Source organism: Saccopteryx leptura, chromosome 1 (genome assembly GCF_036850995.1).
Source record: "Saccopteryx leptura isolate mSacLep1 chromosome 1, mSacLep1_pri_phased_curated, whole genome shotgun sequence".
Classification (NCBI taxonomy): domain Eukaryota; kingdom Metazoa; phylum Chordata; class Mammalia; order Chiroptera; family Emballonuridae; genus Saccopteryx; species Saccopteryx leptura.
The window spans coordinates 346,030,757-346,047,081 of record NC_089503.1 but is presented as its reverse complement, the minus strand read 5'-3'; positions in this window follow the sequence as shown (position 1 = coordinate 346,047,081).

Genomic DNA, 16,325 nt, shown 5'->3' with positions numbered 1-16,325 from the left:
CTCAGATGTGTAACTTTGTAACAAGGACTTCCTTGATTTGCATATGGCTATATAAAGCAAACTGGGGCTATGGGGCACTCTGATATTGCCATCAGCATTTGAAGAGTCCTCCTGGTCCCATTTTTTCTTAATAAGCATGTTTCCTTAATTCCACGCCATTAGGAGCTGCGCTGGTCCACGGCATACATCCCCACATAAACACACACCACACATAAGTACACATATGTGTTGTGTGGGGGTGTTTTTGGTATTCTGATTTGAAATGTATTTTTAGGATGGGTTTTGGTGAAAAAACATTAAAACTACTGCATAGCCCTAATGTTGGGCAGATAAAATATATTATGCTCACTTTGTTAAAGATGGTGCTGCCCACCTGGAAGCCTATCGCCCAGGTGATATTGTGTGTTGGGGGTGGGCTGTGGGCAGGCTTGGTTTTAGGACTAAGCCTTTCCCAACCTTTTTGATGTGGGGTGGTACAATCCCATCATGCCTCAGATAAGTGACTTTATATTAGAGACTTCCCTATTTTGTATATTGGATTAAAGGTTTTGATTTCTACACTATAAAATGGGGGCAGAATGGGAGCTTGCTCTCTTGGTTCCTGAGATTATCATTAGAGAGGAGAGAGCAGAGAGGAGAGCAGAGAAAGGCCACATGGAGGAGGCCAGGAGAAGCAGCCAAGATGGTGGAGTGCTGAGGGAGAAGCCAGTTTGTGCAGAGTTTGTGCAGGGAGAAGGAAGGAGATGGGGAACAGAGGTGAATAAGTCTGGTGAGCTAGAAACCTTTGATTCTAGGAAACTCAGATAAGTCAGTAGCTTTGTGAGCACTGAATGAGTGGGTTTTGGAGCCCAGTGTGTGTTTTTACTTGCCCGCCAGGTACAAGCTAGGATTAAAGATGATGGCCCACCAGTTCTTGGCTCCATTATTTCTTTACCGACTGTCCGAATCCAATGAGAACCTGCATGGGCCAGGCTGTTGTGATGGTGGCCGTGCCTACTGGCTTCACATTTGGCGTAGTCTGTGGCAGGATTCGATACAGATCGGCAAGGAGCCACCACCACCTTTGAGCGGTAGAGAGGACTGGCTCTTGTTATGGTTCCCCATGGCTGTCCTTTTGGGGACCGTAGGCTGGCTGACTTTTACAGTCATGCGTGAGGAAACTGAGAGCTCTGTGGAAGAGGCTGCCTGGGACCTGCAAACCAAGCAGTGAAAGGAGCTGAAGCAAACGTGGGAGAAAGAGATGCTGACCCTGGAGCTGGAGGAAACGCTGGAGGAAGCGCTGGAGGAGTCTGACCAGGTTTGCGAGATTCACCTGGAAATGGAGCAGCTGCTGGAGGAGGATTCACAGGTTCATGAATTGGAGATTGCCCTAGACGTTGAGGAAAGCCAGCAGCGGCAGGAGGCCGGGGCTGAGGCTGAGGCTGAGGCTGAGGCCGGGCCTGGGACTGCAAGGCCGGCAACAAGAGCTGATGTTTCCAGTTCCTCTTTGGAGGATGAGGAGAATCCGGATGGAGTTGCAATCCGCAGTCTCCAGAAGATGAGAGCCCAGCTGGAAGGAGTACTTGCTATGCTCCTGGTAGGTCTGCAGTTTTGGAACATAGGGATGGATGCCATCATGCTCTCCGGAGCAGAGATGGAAATGCTGGCTGTCATTGCATGTGCTCCGTCTAGGGACAGTGTAAGACCTGCCAGGACAGCAGGAATGAGGGGGGTGGCTGATGCCCCATGTCCGTGGACTGATTTCCTGAACTACGACCGGAGTGAGCACTGGCTGCTTTGTTGGATGGACTTATAGATTTTGGACAATGTGAAATACTCTGATTGGGGTGGGGGGTGGTTTTGCTGGAAGCACTTCCCTATCCCCGGAAGCTTTTCCCATGGCTAGAAAGAAGGCCGAGGACATTTTGCGTTTTTGGCCAAGTGCTCAGAGACTGGTGAAATGTACCTTTGTAATTGTTGAAATGGTATGATTTGTCATGTCATTGTAATTTGTGTAATGTGCCTAATATCCTTGCATAGGGATGCCAGTGATGTAGATTGTGGGTAGTAAAGTGAGCATAGGGGTGGATTGTTGGGCAGATAAAATATGCTCACTTTGTTAAAGATGGTGCTGCCCACCTGGAAGCCTGTCACCCAGGTGATATTAATGTGTGTTGGGGGCAGGCTGTGGGCAGGCAGAATCCTTGTAGCCTGGGGCTTGATTTTAGGACTAAGCCTTTCCTACCCTTTCTGATGTGGGATGGTACAATCCCATCATGCCTCAGATAAGTGACTTTGTATTAGAGACTTCCCTATTTTGTATATTGGATTAAAGGTTTTGATTTCTACACTATAAAATGGGGGCAGAACAGGAGCTTGCTCTCGGTTCCTGAGATTAACATTAGAGGAGAGAGCAGAGAGGAGAGCAGAGAAAGGCCACATGGAGGAGGCCAGGAGAAGCAGCCAAGATGGTGGAGTTCCGAGTGAGAAGACAGTTTGTGCAGAGTTTGTGCAGGGAGAAGGAAGGAGATGGGGAACAGAGGTGAATAAGTCTGGTGAGCTAGAAACCTTTGATTCTAGGAGACTCAGATAAGTCAATAGCTTTGTGAGCACTGAATGAGTGGGTTTTGGAGCCCAGTGTGTGTTTTTACTTGCCCGCCAGGTACAAGCTAGGATTAAAGATGATGGCCCACCAGTTTTTGGCTCCGTTGTTTCTTTACCGACTGTCCGAATCCAATGCAAATCTGCATGGGCCAGGCTGCTGTGATGGTGGCTGTGCCTACTGGCTTCACACCTAATGAATCTCTGAATCTTTGGGGTTCCAGCAATTTCTTCTTTTGGAAGAAAGGCCCTTAAACTCCAAATCTTGAAAGAAAATGATCACTTGCAAATCACCATCCTCTGGGTTTGCCCCTCCTTCCCTCTTAGGGTTTTGCTCTAAGTAGTGGCAAATTACTGGGGAAGTCAGATTTAGAATCCACATATTGATGCTTCTGGTATTTCTGTGTTTCTGGGTTATGTTACTATTCAGTAAATAGGCCAAAGAATTTAAGAGGTAAGTAAATTTAGGAGTGTAACAAAAATATCAAAAACAACAAACAAGAGCTGGCAAAAGAATATTCTGTTTTGCTTGTTTTTATCTACTCAGTCTCTAGTTTGATTGGATGCTAACTTTTGAAGAATCCATCTTCCCTTTTTACAGTCGCCACCCATCCCAAATTCCAGGAACTGCCTGATGATAATGCAGATTCCCAGACCCCAACCAAGTGAATCCGAATCTTTATTGCTAGACCTGGGAATCTGCCTTTCAAACAAACTTCTCACCTGACTTTTAATAATAGAATTTTTTAAAAATTTTTATTTATTCATTTTTAGAGATGAGAGAGGGAGAGAAAGAGACAGAGAGAGAGAGAGAGAGAGAGAAAAGAGAGAGACAGAGAGAAGGAGGGAGGAGCTGGAAGCATCAACTCCCATATGTGCCTTGACCAGGCAAGCCCAGGGTTTCGAACCGGCGACCTCAGCATTTCCAAGTCGACACTTTATCCACTGCGCCACCACAGATCAGGCTAATAATAGAATTTGAGAATTGTAGAGTGTAAGGTCAGTGGATAATGGGAAAGGTCAGACCCGCGAACTTTGGCTAGGACCACCCACAACCAAGCGCGCCAAGAGGCTTCACAGGAATCCTTTGGAAAAAGCGACCATCTGCCAGCCAGTGAGATTTCACCACGTCATATAAACTCGACCACCATAGGGACCCTTTAAATATCCCTCACACGGGTCACTCCTTGCGACTTCCTTGGCCTCTATCTTACCTGGGGGCCAGGGAACCTCACCGGGCGGGATGCTCGCTCTGTACTCAATAAAGCCTTTGCTATTCCACACCTTGTGACTCCGTCCCCCTTCCTTCCTTCTCTGCAGGGAAAAATACCTTACATAGACTAGGCCTTATATCTCAACAAATATTTGCTGAATGCTAGTAATTAGACTCTAATGATATTTATCTGTGAAAGCTTGTTGATTTCTTAACACACTTTCAAAGCAGAAACATAATTCTGTGGGTGAAGCTCCACTGTCTCCCGCAGACCTCACCTTGTGCTTGTGCTTCTTCTCGCCACAAATCCGATTTCACTTGGAAGTACCTGCTTACTTCACATTCTTCTTCGTCTTCTCAACTTGAAAGGACTCTGAAGGGTGATTAAAAACTGAACACCTCCAGATCCCTAGAAGAGCACCTCCTCCCGTCTTCCCAGGCAGCGCCCTAGACAAGAAAAATTCCCTGACCCCACATCCTCAATGGCAAGCCAACCTGCCCAAAGCCCCACAAGCTGCACCCTTTCAAGGTTTTGTTATTTCAATGACTGTACAAGCATACCTTGTAATTGGATTAACAGCAAGGAGGAGCAAGGTGTTCTGTGATCTAGCAGGAAGCCAGTTTTTGTTTTTTCCAGCAGCTTTCAATCAAATTTAATCTGTGTGCGGATTCTTTATCTCAAGTATCTTTTACACAGATTTCCCACCCCCAACTCTTTTCAGGTTCATACTCTGTGTTATTTAGGTCTTCTTCTTATTTCTGCTGTTTAAACTCAGAGCGTAATTAATTTGCTCTTTGTAACTCCCAAATGACTATTTGGGGTGGAATTAAACATGCTCAGTAGCTAGAACCAGGGATTGGGCTACATTTGGTCACCCAGCCCTTTTTGCCGGAGTGTTAGCATGTCCTGTTCCAAAAGCCAGCCACATTTAAGGAGTCAGAAGTGAAGGGAGGGACTTCCTTCGGTTCATGGAGAGGACACAGCAAGGTAAGTAAACATCCCATCCCCTTAGGGGAAAAGCCACAAATTGCCCATTGCCAAAGGCCCGTTAGGTGTTGATGTACCGTTCTCAGACTGAGTAATACACTCTCCTGGACAACTGCAGTTGCCAGCACTCTCTCACCCAAGACCACACCCTGCCCCCTAAGCTGGCGGTCTTGGCTCCCCATTTCTGATGTCTTCTGATTTTCTTCAAACCTCAGAATTCTTGGGAGCTTGTAAGAAAAGTCCAACACCCCGTCCTATCAATAATCGCAGCAGTCCTGCCTTTCAGCGCAGACAGGACTATTTCCTTTTCTCAATGAAGGAAAAAAGACAAAAATAAAAAAATCCAGATTTGGGTAAATGAGTCATTCTGGAAATACCATATAACAATTAGATGATTTTCAGGATAGCTCGGTTAACTATGATAATTCTCAAGTACTAGGTAAGAAAGAGTTCATATAGGCAATAAAATGAGTTTTGCCAGGTCATAATAAATCCTAGCCACAAATCAAGAAATATGTACCCAGTAGTGGAAAACTAGCCTGAAATGTGCCATAATCTTTAAGTCTGCTTTTAAGCACAGAGGGTTTTTGTTATTGTAGTTTTTAAGCAAGGGACTGTTCTATTCCTACAGAAGAATCTCATCCTTTACCCCTTTCTCAATCCTATTCCCACTTCTGCTATTTAGAATCATTGGCAAATGGGTTTCTTTTATTTTTGGAAAAATCTGATTTGCCTCTATATGTCAAATTTTTTTTTAAATTTTAACTTTTTTAAATAAACGCTTATCAAAAAGCCATGGATTTGCAGTGATAAGGCCTGAATTTAAATCTCAAGTTATTGAACTATGATTAAATTACATTTTTGAACCGTGTTTTCCTGTTGTAAAATGAAGATAATGATGTTTATCCTAGGCAGACACTACTAATTTCGTGCCCAATATTCATACTAGCTTTCTTTCTTATTAATAGAATTCTGATTTTGACAAAAAGTCCTGACCAAAACAAAACAAAACATTCAGTTCCCCAGGTCCCCAACAGAGAGAGGTTGCTATGTGACACTGTTTTGGTGAATGAGATGCATGCAGAAGTCATAAGGTAGTAGAGCAAACACCACCTGTAACAGGGGCAGATCCAGCCCCGCAGCTGTCTTTTGCCTTTGTTTTTCCCCTTCTTCCATCCTGGAAGTTAATACTGATGTCTGGAGGTAGAACAGCTGTGTTTTATGTCCAGAGGATGAGGGCTAAAGTTTAGGGGAAAGAGCAGAAAGACAGGCATCTTGGTCCCTGGACTGGCCCTGGATTGCCCAACTCCAGACTACTTATTACATATGGAAAGTAGTGAACACCATGCTTGATCAAGCCACTGTAGGTGGGTGTCTGTGACATGCAGCTGAATGCAATCCTTAACTGACATTCTACCTCACAGAACTGGTGTGAAAATCGAAGGTGACAAACTATGGGAATGCACATATGCCTGAAGCATAGTACTTAACATATTTTGTTTGAAGAAAGTACTTTATATCCCCCCAAGGATTATAAAAGAGAGCACAGGAAATTTTTAACTTGTCTTGAATCCCAAAGGGTCTGATTAAGAACACTTAGTGTAAGCCTCTTAAAATTAAAATAGGCAGGGATAAAAAATTATCTACAAATATTATGGTTGCCGTAAAATGTGCTGCCCTATATGTGGCCTACTGCCATGTAGAAAAGATGGACATATTGGCTCTTTGTTCAACTCATTTTTGCTGTAGTGTGCCTCCCTGTACTGTTGATGCTGGAGTGAAACATCATATTCCAGAGCCCACTGTAGCTCAGCTCAGATTCTAGGCATGATTTGGATTTGGCCAGCTGCATGTGTTAGCATGGGATTTGGAAAGTAACAATTAGGAGGAGGCCACGTTCAGCTACATCTGCTGCTTTCCACTTTCCTGCAACAAATATCAGCAGAGATCTGAGGCACCAGCTTTGTGGGTTTTGAGAGGCAGGACACTCTGAATCCATTCGGTAGATATAAACTGTGTAGCAGGTGTGGTGTGGTCTAGAAGTGGCAGCAATAGTGACTTACTGATTAAGAGTCTTTGTTCTCACGGAGTCCTGCCACTAGTGCATTCCTGACTGCAGAAGAGGCATATCTCCTTTGATGACCTGGTTCTGGGATATGACTTTGGGAGAGTTTTCTGAAAGTTCATCCTAGAGTCTATTTATTTAGTCTTCCCAACTATCCATAAGCCATTGAATCCTTGAGTTTATCTCTTCCTTCTAAAATTAGATACCATGAGTTCTGTTCCCTGCATCTGAACTTAGAGATGTAGAGCTCTAGTAGTGTTGCTTACCAAATAGTTTCAGCATTGAGAGGAGCCCTCTCTTCGCCCTGAAGCTGTGTTAATGGAGAGGGCTGTTGTGATGGAGACTGTCTATGTGCATCCCTGAGTGACCATGGTGAACAGAACCTTTTGAAGACTCTTCCAATGGAGATAAGGCACAAATGAAATTAAATCTTTCTTCAAGCTGTTGATATTTGGTGAAATTTTGTTACCACAGGATTATTTATCTTATCTTGAAATGACACAGAACTTAGAACTTTAGACCAGGGTGCCACTTTAATGATAAAATAAGCCCTAAAACCTGTAGCATTGGCTTAACAACTGGTCAGAGACTCAAGGAAACCATTATTAAAGACTAGAAGAATGAAAATCCAGGTTTTCTAATGGTGAAACATTTGGTAAAGTGCTGCCTACAGTAAATTGGAAGGTAAAAGGCTTACCTAACTTTGGGGAAGAGATGGAAAACATTACTATTCCTGTTCAATTGGTTGCTATTAGCTGCATTTAGCAAGATATTACAAGAGATATATTTGGAGAATAACTGGTTAGTTTGTAAGGATAAGTAAAAAAGACAAGAGTCTACAAATTCAGAGACCTAATCAGGTTGGAAAGGACAACTGCTTCTTAATACATATAATATAAGGCAAAATTGATACTTTGAACAACAAAGGCTTATTAAAACTCAGCTTTCCAGTAAGGATCAGATCATTAAACATGGTTTGGGTTTGGTGATCTGAAATTCCTTTCAGTTGGAAAAATGGCTAAAATGACTTAAAATGGTTCAGGGTTTGTAAAGGTGTTCTCACTGCTGGGCTCAAAGAACCTACAGTTAGGGAGTGAGGGCAGAAAAGAGGGGAGAAAGAGAGGAGGGGGTCATTAGGGGAAGGGGGTACAGAAGTACAGCAAATAAATTGTTACAGTAAACATAGGAAAATAAGTTGTGGAAATATTAATAGAAAAAAATTGTAAATAGTTGAAATACAAAGTGAAACTAAAAATATTTCTGTACCAGGCGAACAGCCAAGCAAGAAATGTGAAGAAGTGATAGGAGTGAACCCTGGCAATGGCCAGATGTTTATGTGATTTGTGCTAACCATATGGCGAGAGGTGCTGTATGTAATGGTTTTTAAGCGAGGGACCCCAAAACCGCAGTCAGTCAGTCATCAGTCATTTTGACTCCAACACAAAGTGGGCACATCTCCACGTGATACCGGATCTTGAATCAGACGCTGCCAAGAGGAGCATCACCGGTGGGGCCCCTTCCTAAGCGAGTACCTAGGCTGTATCTCCGCATCTAACTGAGTGAATAAATATTGTCCATGCTTTCAACTGCAACTTTCTGTTGGTGCAGGTCTTTCCTCTGGAAGTGAAACAGGCTAGCCCACGTAGAATCCTCTGAATCAAGTCAAGAGTAGTTTGGACGACGCAAACCAAACAACATTACAAACTGCGTAGTATGTCCCACTGCATGGGGATAGCCCAGGCGTGGCCAACAGTGTTTGCCCCCGGGGCCAGATTAGAAGGAAAACTTTTTTCATGGGCCAGATGAACTAGTAAAATTAAAAAATGTTAAATACAAAAACGATCCGTTTAAGTAAACAAAATTTTATTATGTAATTTGTTTATGAATAAATGTAAGTGAGCGGAAAAAAATTTTAATATACAATATTATTTTAATAAAGATATATTTTAATAAAAATATAATTACATACTGTATAAATATCCAAACTGTATCACAATCAATTGAAACAATATTAATAGAATGAGCTTGAAGGTGTTATATCGCAAATAAAACATTTATTTCGTTTTACAAACAACCTGGACACGTTTTCAGTTATCAATTGCAGCTATTGTCTATGCTACAATGTCACTTGATTCAGCACACTTGACCACAAAAATAACGAATTATTTGGCCCTGGCCGGTTGGCTCAGTGGTAGAGCATCAGCCTGGTGTGCGGGGGACCCGGGTTCGATTCCCGGCCAGGGCACATAGGAGAAGCACCCATTTGCTTTCCCACCCCACCCCCCTCCTTCCTCTCTGTCTCTCTCTTCCCCTCCCGCAGCCAAGGCTCCATTGGAGCAAAGATGGCCCGGGCGCTGGGGATGGCTCCTTGGCCTCTGCCCCAGGCGCTAGAGTGGCTCTGAGACACCACGGCAGAGAGACACCACCGGAGGGGCAGAGCGTCGCCCCCTGGTGGGCAGAGCGTCGCCCAGGGGCGTGCCGGGTGGATCCTGGTCGGGCGCATGCGGGAGTCTGTCTGGCTGTCTCTCCCCGTTTCCGGCTTTGGAAGGGTACAAAAAAAAAAAGGAAAAAAAAAAAACTAATTATTTGACCTTGGGTGCACACTGGCAAACTCCACCTAAAAGAATATGGGTTTCATATCACTGCTAAACGTCAAACAGTTCATACTGAGTACAGATGAGTACAAAAGTTGTAAATCTTTATAATGGAAATTTAAAAAAAATAAGTATCACAAATCCATTCGACCAATTGGAAGTTAACCCTAGATTAGTCACACGCGGAATTCTTTTCTGCGTATCATTATCTTCTTAAATATCTCGATTTCCAATAATCAAAGACGCTTCCGCTTCTGAGTAGCTGAGATTTTAAAGTAGCAGAAATATTAAAAATTTAATCGCGGGCTAGATAAACTCATTAGGTGGGCTGAATCCAGCCCGTGGGCCGTATGTTGGCCATGCCTGGGATAGCCAGTACCGGGGGTGGGGGCCAGCGGTGGGAGGGTGTCTGGCTGGCGAAAACTGGGACAGAAATATGCCTGGAAAGGAAATGTGGGATTAAGTAAGAAGTCAACCAAGTTTAAGGTTTGAAGACACACACACACACACACACACACACACACACACACACACACACAAAAGTTTGAAACAGTTTTACTACTAAAGGAAACACCAACCTGGATTAGATGCAATTGTGGCTATTTAAAACTTCAAATGACCCTTGGATTCCCTACCATTGATGGACAGGAAGTACGCTGAGAAAACTGTTCAACCTGTAAGGCAGAGATATTTCTCAGTGCTTACTTCAGAAAAGGCCCGGAAGGGTAATGGAAAGGAGAAGCCTCCCAAAGGAAAAATACAAAGAAGGTGGAGATCAACAGACAGGGAAACCTTTCCCAGGAAACCCTCCAGGAGCTTGTTCAGGGAGCATTCTTCACCTCTAGGCTAAGGGCCTAGAACAGTGGTCCCCAACCCCTGGACAGTGGACCAGTACTGGTCCGTGGGCCATTTGGTACCGGTCTGCAGAGAAAGAATAAATAACTTACATTATTTCCGTTTTATTTATATTTAAGTCTGAACGATGTTTTATTTTTTAAAAATGACCAGATTCCCTCTGTTACATCCATCTAAGACTCACTCTTGACGCTTGTCTCAATCACGTGATATATTTATCCATCCCACCCTAAAGGCCGGTCCGAGAAAATATTTTCTGACATTAAACTGGTCCGTGGCCCAAAAAAGGTTGGAGACCACTGGCTTAGAACTTCCTCCTAGTCTAGTATCAGAATTGCAACAGTCTGTGTGTTTCTCATTCTTCCTATTTTTAATGTGAGCATTTATTAAAGGTGTCCTACTCTGCTCCACAACATGTGTGTGTGTGTGTGTGTGTGTGTGTGTGTGTGTGTGTGTGTGTGTTTGGGGAGGTAAAGTAAGGGTCTGTGGATCAAGAGGAGTTGCAGGTGTACCTGTTGTAGAGGCACTTGCACTTTAAACCATGATATAAAGACAACCATGCTTTACTCAGAGATCCTGGGTTTGAGCTTGATGTCATCACTGGGACTTTTTAGTTATTTTTCCTGGAAAGGGAGTGAATGAATGCATTTTGTAAGTAGGAAGAAATATTTCATTTTCAGGAGAGGAGACTGACCAATATGTCTGCTTTACTGCTTATGGGCCCAGATTAGGATTATCCTTCTCCTCCCCCCACTTTTAAAGTTAGGCATAGTTATGTAATTTACTTTGGCTAATTAAATGTGAGAAGTGACATTTGTTATTCCTGAGCAGCATTTTTTTTCTTCGTGGTAAAAACCACAAAATATAAAAGTTACCATCTTGACTATTTTTAAGTATACGATTCTGTAGTGTTAAGTATATTCACATGAGTGTGCTTGTAAAACAGATCTCCGGAACTTTTCATCTTGCAAAACTGAAACTCTATGCCCACTAAACAACTACTGTTCTGCCCCCTCTCTCACTAGTCCCTGGTAATCACCATTCTACTTTCTGTGTTTATGAATTTGAGTATTCTAAAAACCTCTTAGAAGTGGAATCATTTGTACAATATTTATGTTTTTGTGACTATCAGTATCACTTAGCATAACGTCCTCAAGGTTCATCCGTGTTGTAACACGGGATAGGATTTCCTTCCTTTTTAAGACTGACTGAAGTTCATTGTATGACTATCCTACATTTTGTTTATTCATTCACCCTCAATGGACATTTGAGTTGTGTCCACCTCTTGGCTCAGCATAGTGCTGCTGTGCTGAGCACCCTGTGTATGATTCACCATCCTCTCTTTTTCCTGCTGCTGTGAGCAAAGAAGCTCACATTAAGATGAGCCTCTCTCAGCCTGGGTCCCTGAATTATTAAAATGAACAATGCTCCCTACTGATTCATATAGAATGTATAGTGAGTAAGAAGTCTTTATTATTTTAAGCCACTGAGAGTTTGGGGTCTTTTTTTCTTCTTTGTGAAAACTGGTAAGTTTTAACTTTTAAAATTAAAATTTGACTCTTTCAAAGTTTGCAGATAAAAAACCCTTTGTCGGAAGCTCTCGTAGTGGAGAAGACTGCTGTATTTGAATCCTATACCTTTGTCCTTCTGGTTACATCTTCTCAAAGTGTTTTTTTGTTTGTTATTTGTTTTTGCTTTGGTCATACCTATGACTTCCCTTTTACTAACTGGCTAAAACCTGGAGAAATCCTAAATCCTTTTTTTTTCATTTCCTATCCATTTATCTTGTTTTCTGTATTTTGAATTGACATTATTGCACCCTATATATTTGATAGGGGTAAGTTTGAGCATCAAATCCCCCTAATAACAGAAGCTCAGAAAATACAAGTCAGTTTTCCCCATATCACATTGATGTGATAGCTCCATGACCAGCTGGGATGCCGCCTCCCATCACATTGCTCTGTCACCCTCATTACGCAGCTTCTATGCCATGGTCCAAGATTCCTGGTTGAACTGCATTCCTCATGTGTGCATTTTGGCCAGCAAGAAGGACAAAAGAGAAAGAAATGCCTTCTCTTTAAGCCAACCTTCAGAAGCTGCATACACCACTTCTACTTACATCCCATGGTAGAATATAGTCCCATCAAACATATCATAGAAAGCTGGGAAACATGGTCTTCATTCTGGGCTGTGATGCTCCCTGCTTTCAGTAAATAACATGAAAGTTCTTACTTTTAAAGAAGAGGAAAACAGATATGAAGTATAACTAGATGTGGTAGGCAGAATAATTGGCTCTGTCCAAGACGTCCACATCCTAATTCCCAGAATATTCCTGTGAATATGCTAATGGAAAAGGGACTGCACTAAGGACCTTTAAATGGGAAGATTATCCTGGAATATCCAGATGGGCCCAACCTAATTACATAGATTCTTAAAAGCAGAGAACTTTCCCCCACAGTGGGATGTGACTACAGAAAAAGGGTCAGAGAGATTCCATGTGAAAAAGACTCACTCCACCACTTCTGGCTTTGAAGAAGAAGAAAGGGATCATCAGCCAAGGAATGCAGGCGGCCTTTGCAAACTGGAAGGGACAGGGAAACGAATTCTCCCCTAGATCTACCAATATGTTAATCTCAATTCAGTGAAGAACCATGTTGGGCTTTCGACCTATAGAACTGTAAGATAATAAATTTTTATTGTCTTAAGTCACTAATTTTCTGGCAAGTTGTTATAGCAGCAATAGAAAACTAATACACTAGCATGTCATCCACAGTGCTTCCCTTTGTCCACCCAAGTATCTGTGCACATTCTCTTCTTCACACATAGAACAAACTCACCTTCTGTCTCAGGGAGAAACCCCTCAACTCTATCATCCATCTCTTCCACTTACATTGTCCAGCTCAAAGCCCAGGATTTCCAGGAAATATTCAGTCCTACCCATTGGGTCTGGATGTAGCCAAATTATCAGCTCCCTGAACACCTAACCTAGTACCTTGGGGTAGAAAAGACACATCCCTTAACACTAAGTTCCTTGACTGGCTCATCTGGCAGCCTTGACCCTCTCCAAGAGGATCTCCCATGCCTACTCTTTTGCGTACCTTTTGTCTCTGCCCTCTAGGAAGGTCTTCCTTGTGCTGCATCCTCCAGGGCCAAGATGAAGTGGGCATTGAAGAGTTCATCCATGTGGAGGCTGCTGAACGTTGGTATCCCGCTTCTTTCTGGTATGGGTTTCAGTGCTCGAGGATTGCTTTGGAGGTTAAACAGTTTTGGGTTCTCTAAGTTTGTAGTTTCTTTGGCAATATACTTCTCATCACTTGGTAGGCTTCCAATTTATTTACTTTCAGTCAGTTCCATTGGAAATTAGTAATAGCCAGATATTGGCTAGATACAATTTTTAAGCCTTAAGATTATTCTTTTATTGGGCTCTGTGCTTCTCTTGTCCCTCCCTCTCAACAAAATGATAGCTACCTCGAGTGCATATAAAACAAAAAGACTTTTGTAGGAAAAAAATACTTTTATTCTGATATTTGCTGCTTGACTGTCTCTCACTGTCTAGCAGATAATCTTATTAGAAATAGCTTGAAAAACAACTTGGAGTCATAGTCTTATTTCTAGCTATGTCTTGATTCAGGGCATACCACCTTTCTTAACCCCATTAACCCCACATCCTCAGAGTTTTTAGTTTGCAAGCTGCAAGCAAATATCCTTCTCTTAGCTAAGCTATATTGCTTTCTTTTTCTGACTTTGCATCATTCAGTTCTAGCTTGAGCTTATCTTTTCCTTGTAAGACTTTGTTGAAGGTAGCAAGAACCATTCAATACATACTTACATTCTGAGTTTTTCTTACCATTGCCCCTGCTGCTCTATGGCCGTTTTACTACCAAATATTTGCTATAGAATAACAATTATTATCAGTTTTCTAGTTTGCTTCTCTTTCATTGTTTGGCCACTTTCATTAATTCACATGTTTGGTTCTGTTAATTGTATCACCAGACTTCTATGTACCAAATCTAATTAGGTTTGTTGTGAGTATCAGGTATCAGAAACAACAGTGGTTTAAACAGGTGAGTGCTTTTTTCTGTTTCACATACAAGTGAGGTTTGGGCTGATCGGCAGCTTCACACTTATTGGATTCCCAGACTTTATCAGTCCTCAATATACAGATTCTACTGTGTGGTCCACGGTGGTTGCACCATCTTTTGCCAATGTGTTTGCATTCGAGCCATCAGATATGAGAAAGAGAAAGAAAAGAGAAGGAAAAGGACTTCCTGTTTCCCTTTAAAGATATCTTCTGTTGGTTGTACCCACTATTCCATCTGTGAGAAATTATTGATATAGCCAGTCCAGGCTACAAGGGAAAATGCAGTCTTTATTTTGGGTGTCTATGTGTCTAGCTTAACATTTGGGACTTCCATTACTGAAGAAGAATCAGGGTGTAGTTAGCTGCATTCTCTGCTGCACTCTGCTTTTATTTGTGGACACCAGTTAAGTCACATCAGGGAATTGGGTGAGTCGAACTTGGTAAAGCTGCATTTTAATGGGTGGTGCTGCATTTCTGCAATGGATCATTGAGGGGTAAATTTTGTCATTCAAATGTGTTGAGAGCTCATAGTGATGAAAGCAAGAAAAGAACTGGAGGAGATATGGCTGTCATTCCCCAGTCTTTTATTACTAGCATTTTGAGTACCTTAACTATTTTCTACATTGGCTATCTACTGTGTAAATGGGAACTTCTGTGTTAGGCTGTGCTTCCCAAAGACCCAGATGGGTTTTGCTTTAACTGTCTACTTCATGAAAATTGGATATCGTGCATCCTAGATTACAAAATTCTGCAAAACTGAGGTACGGAGTCAGCATGATCTTTACTGTGGCTAGCCATCACACAGATACATTCCTCTTGCTGTAAGGAAGACTAGATACTGGGACAGTTCCTTAATGTTAAATCTAACTCTGTAATATTAGATCAGGCATCCCCAAACTACGGCCCTCGGGCCGCATAAGGCCCCCTGAGGCCATTTATCCGGCCCCCCGCCACACTTCTGGAAGGGGCACCTCTTTCATTGGTGGTCAGTGTACTAGAGTACTATATGTGGTGGCCCTCCAACGGTCTGAGGGACAGTGAACTGGCCCCCTGTGTAAAAAGTTTAGGGACCCCTGTTAATTAGATATAATAAAACAAACTTTTTTGCCCCTCTCTCTCTTTCTTTCTCATTCTCTTTTTTCTTTTCTTATCAAGTGAAAGGCAGGGAGGCGGAGAGGCAGACTCGCACATGTGCCCCGACCAGGATCCACCCAGCAACCCCTGTCTGGGGCTGATGCTGTGCCCATCTGGGACCACTGCTTTGTTGCTCAGCAACCAAGCTATTTTAGCACCTGCCTGAGGTGAGGCCATGGAGCCATCCTTAGCACCTGGGGCAAACTTGCTCTTTCAAGCCCTGGCTGCAGGAGGGGAAGAGGGAGAGAGTAAGAAGGAAAAAAGAATGGGATGGAGAAGCAGGTGGTCACTTCTCCTATGTGCTTTGACTGGAATTGAACTGGGGACATCCACATGCCAGGCCTATGTTCTACTGCTGAGCCAACCGGTCAGGGCCTATTTTGCTTCTCTTGATAATGGGAAAAGCCTTGAACATTTTGATTAAGTTCAGAACTATTTTTTGTATTTTATACCCTGAACAAATTGAGAATTTCACTGGCCTCTGTTTCCCAAAGATGGAGGAAGAAGGTGAAGGAGCTTAACTTACGTCTTCTGCCTTGAAGAAAAGCTTTGAGAAATGGTCAGTGGTTTCCAAAGAAGCATTTTAAAGCTTTAGGATAAAGGCAGGAAGAAATATTCAATATAATAAATCAAAATCTTATTACACAACAAAATGATTATATATATATTTTTTATGTTCAGATTGTTTTTACACTGTTTTCAGCTAACTTATTGCATTCTTTACTTGGAGTACAAAAACCGCTCAGTTCAGGGGCATGCTCACTTATCAGAACACAAAGCTTGCGAAGGACACATGCTCTGCCTGGCTCTGGCCT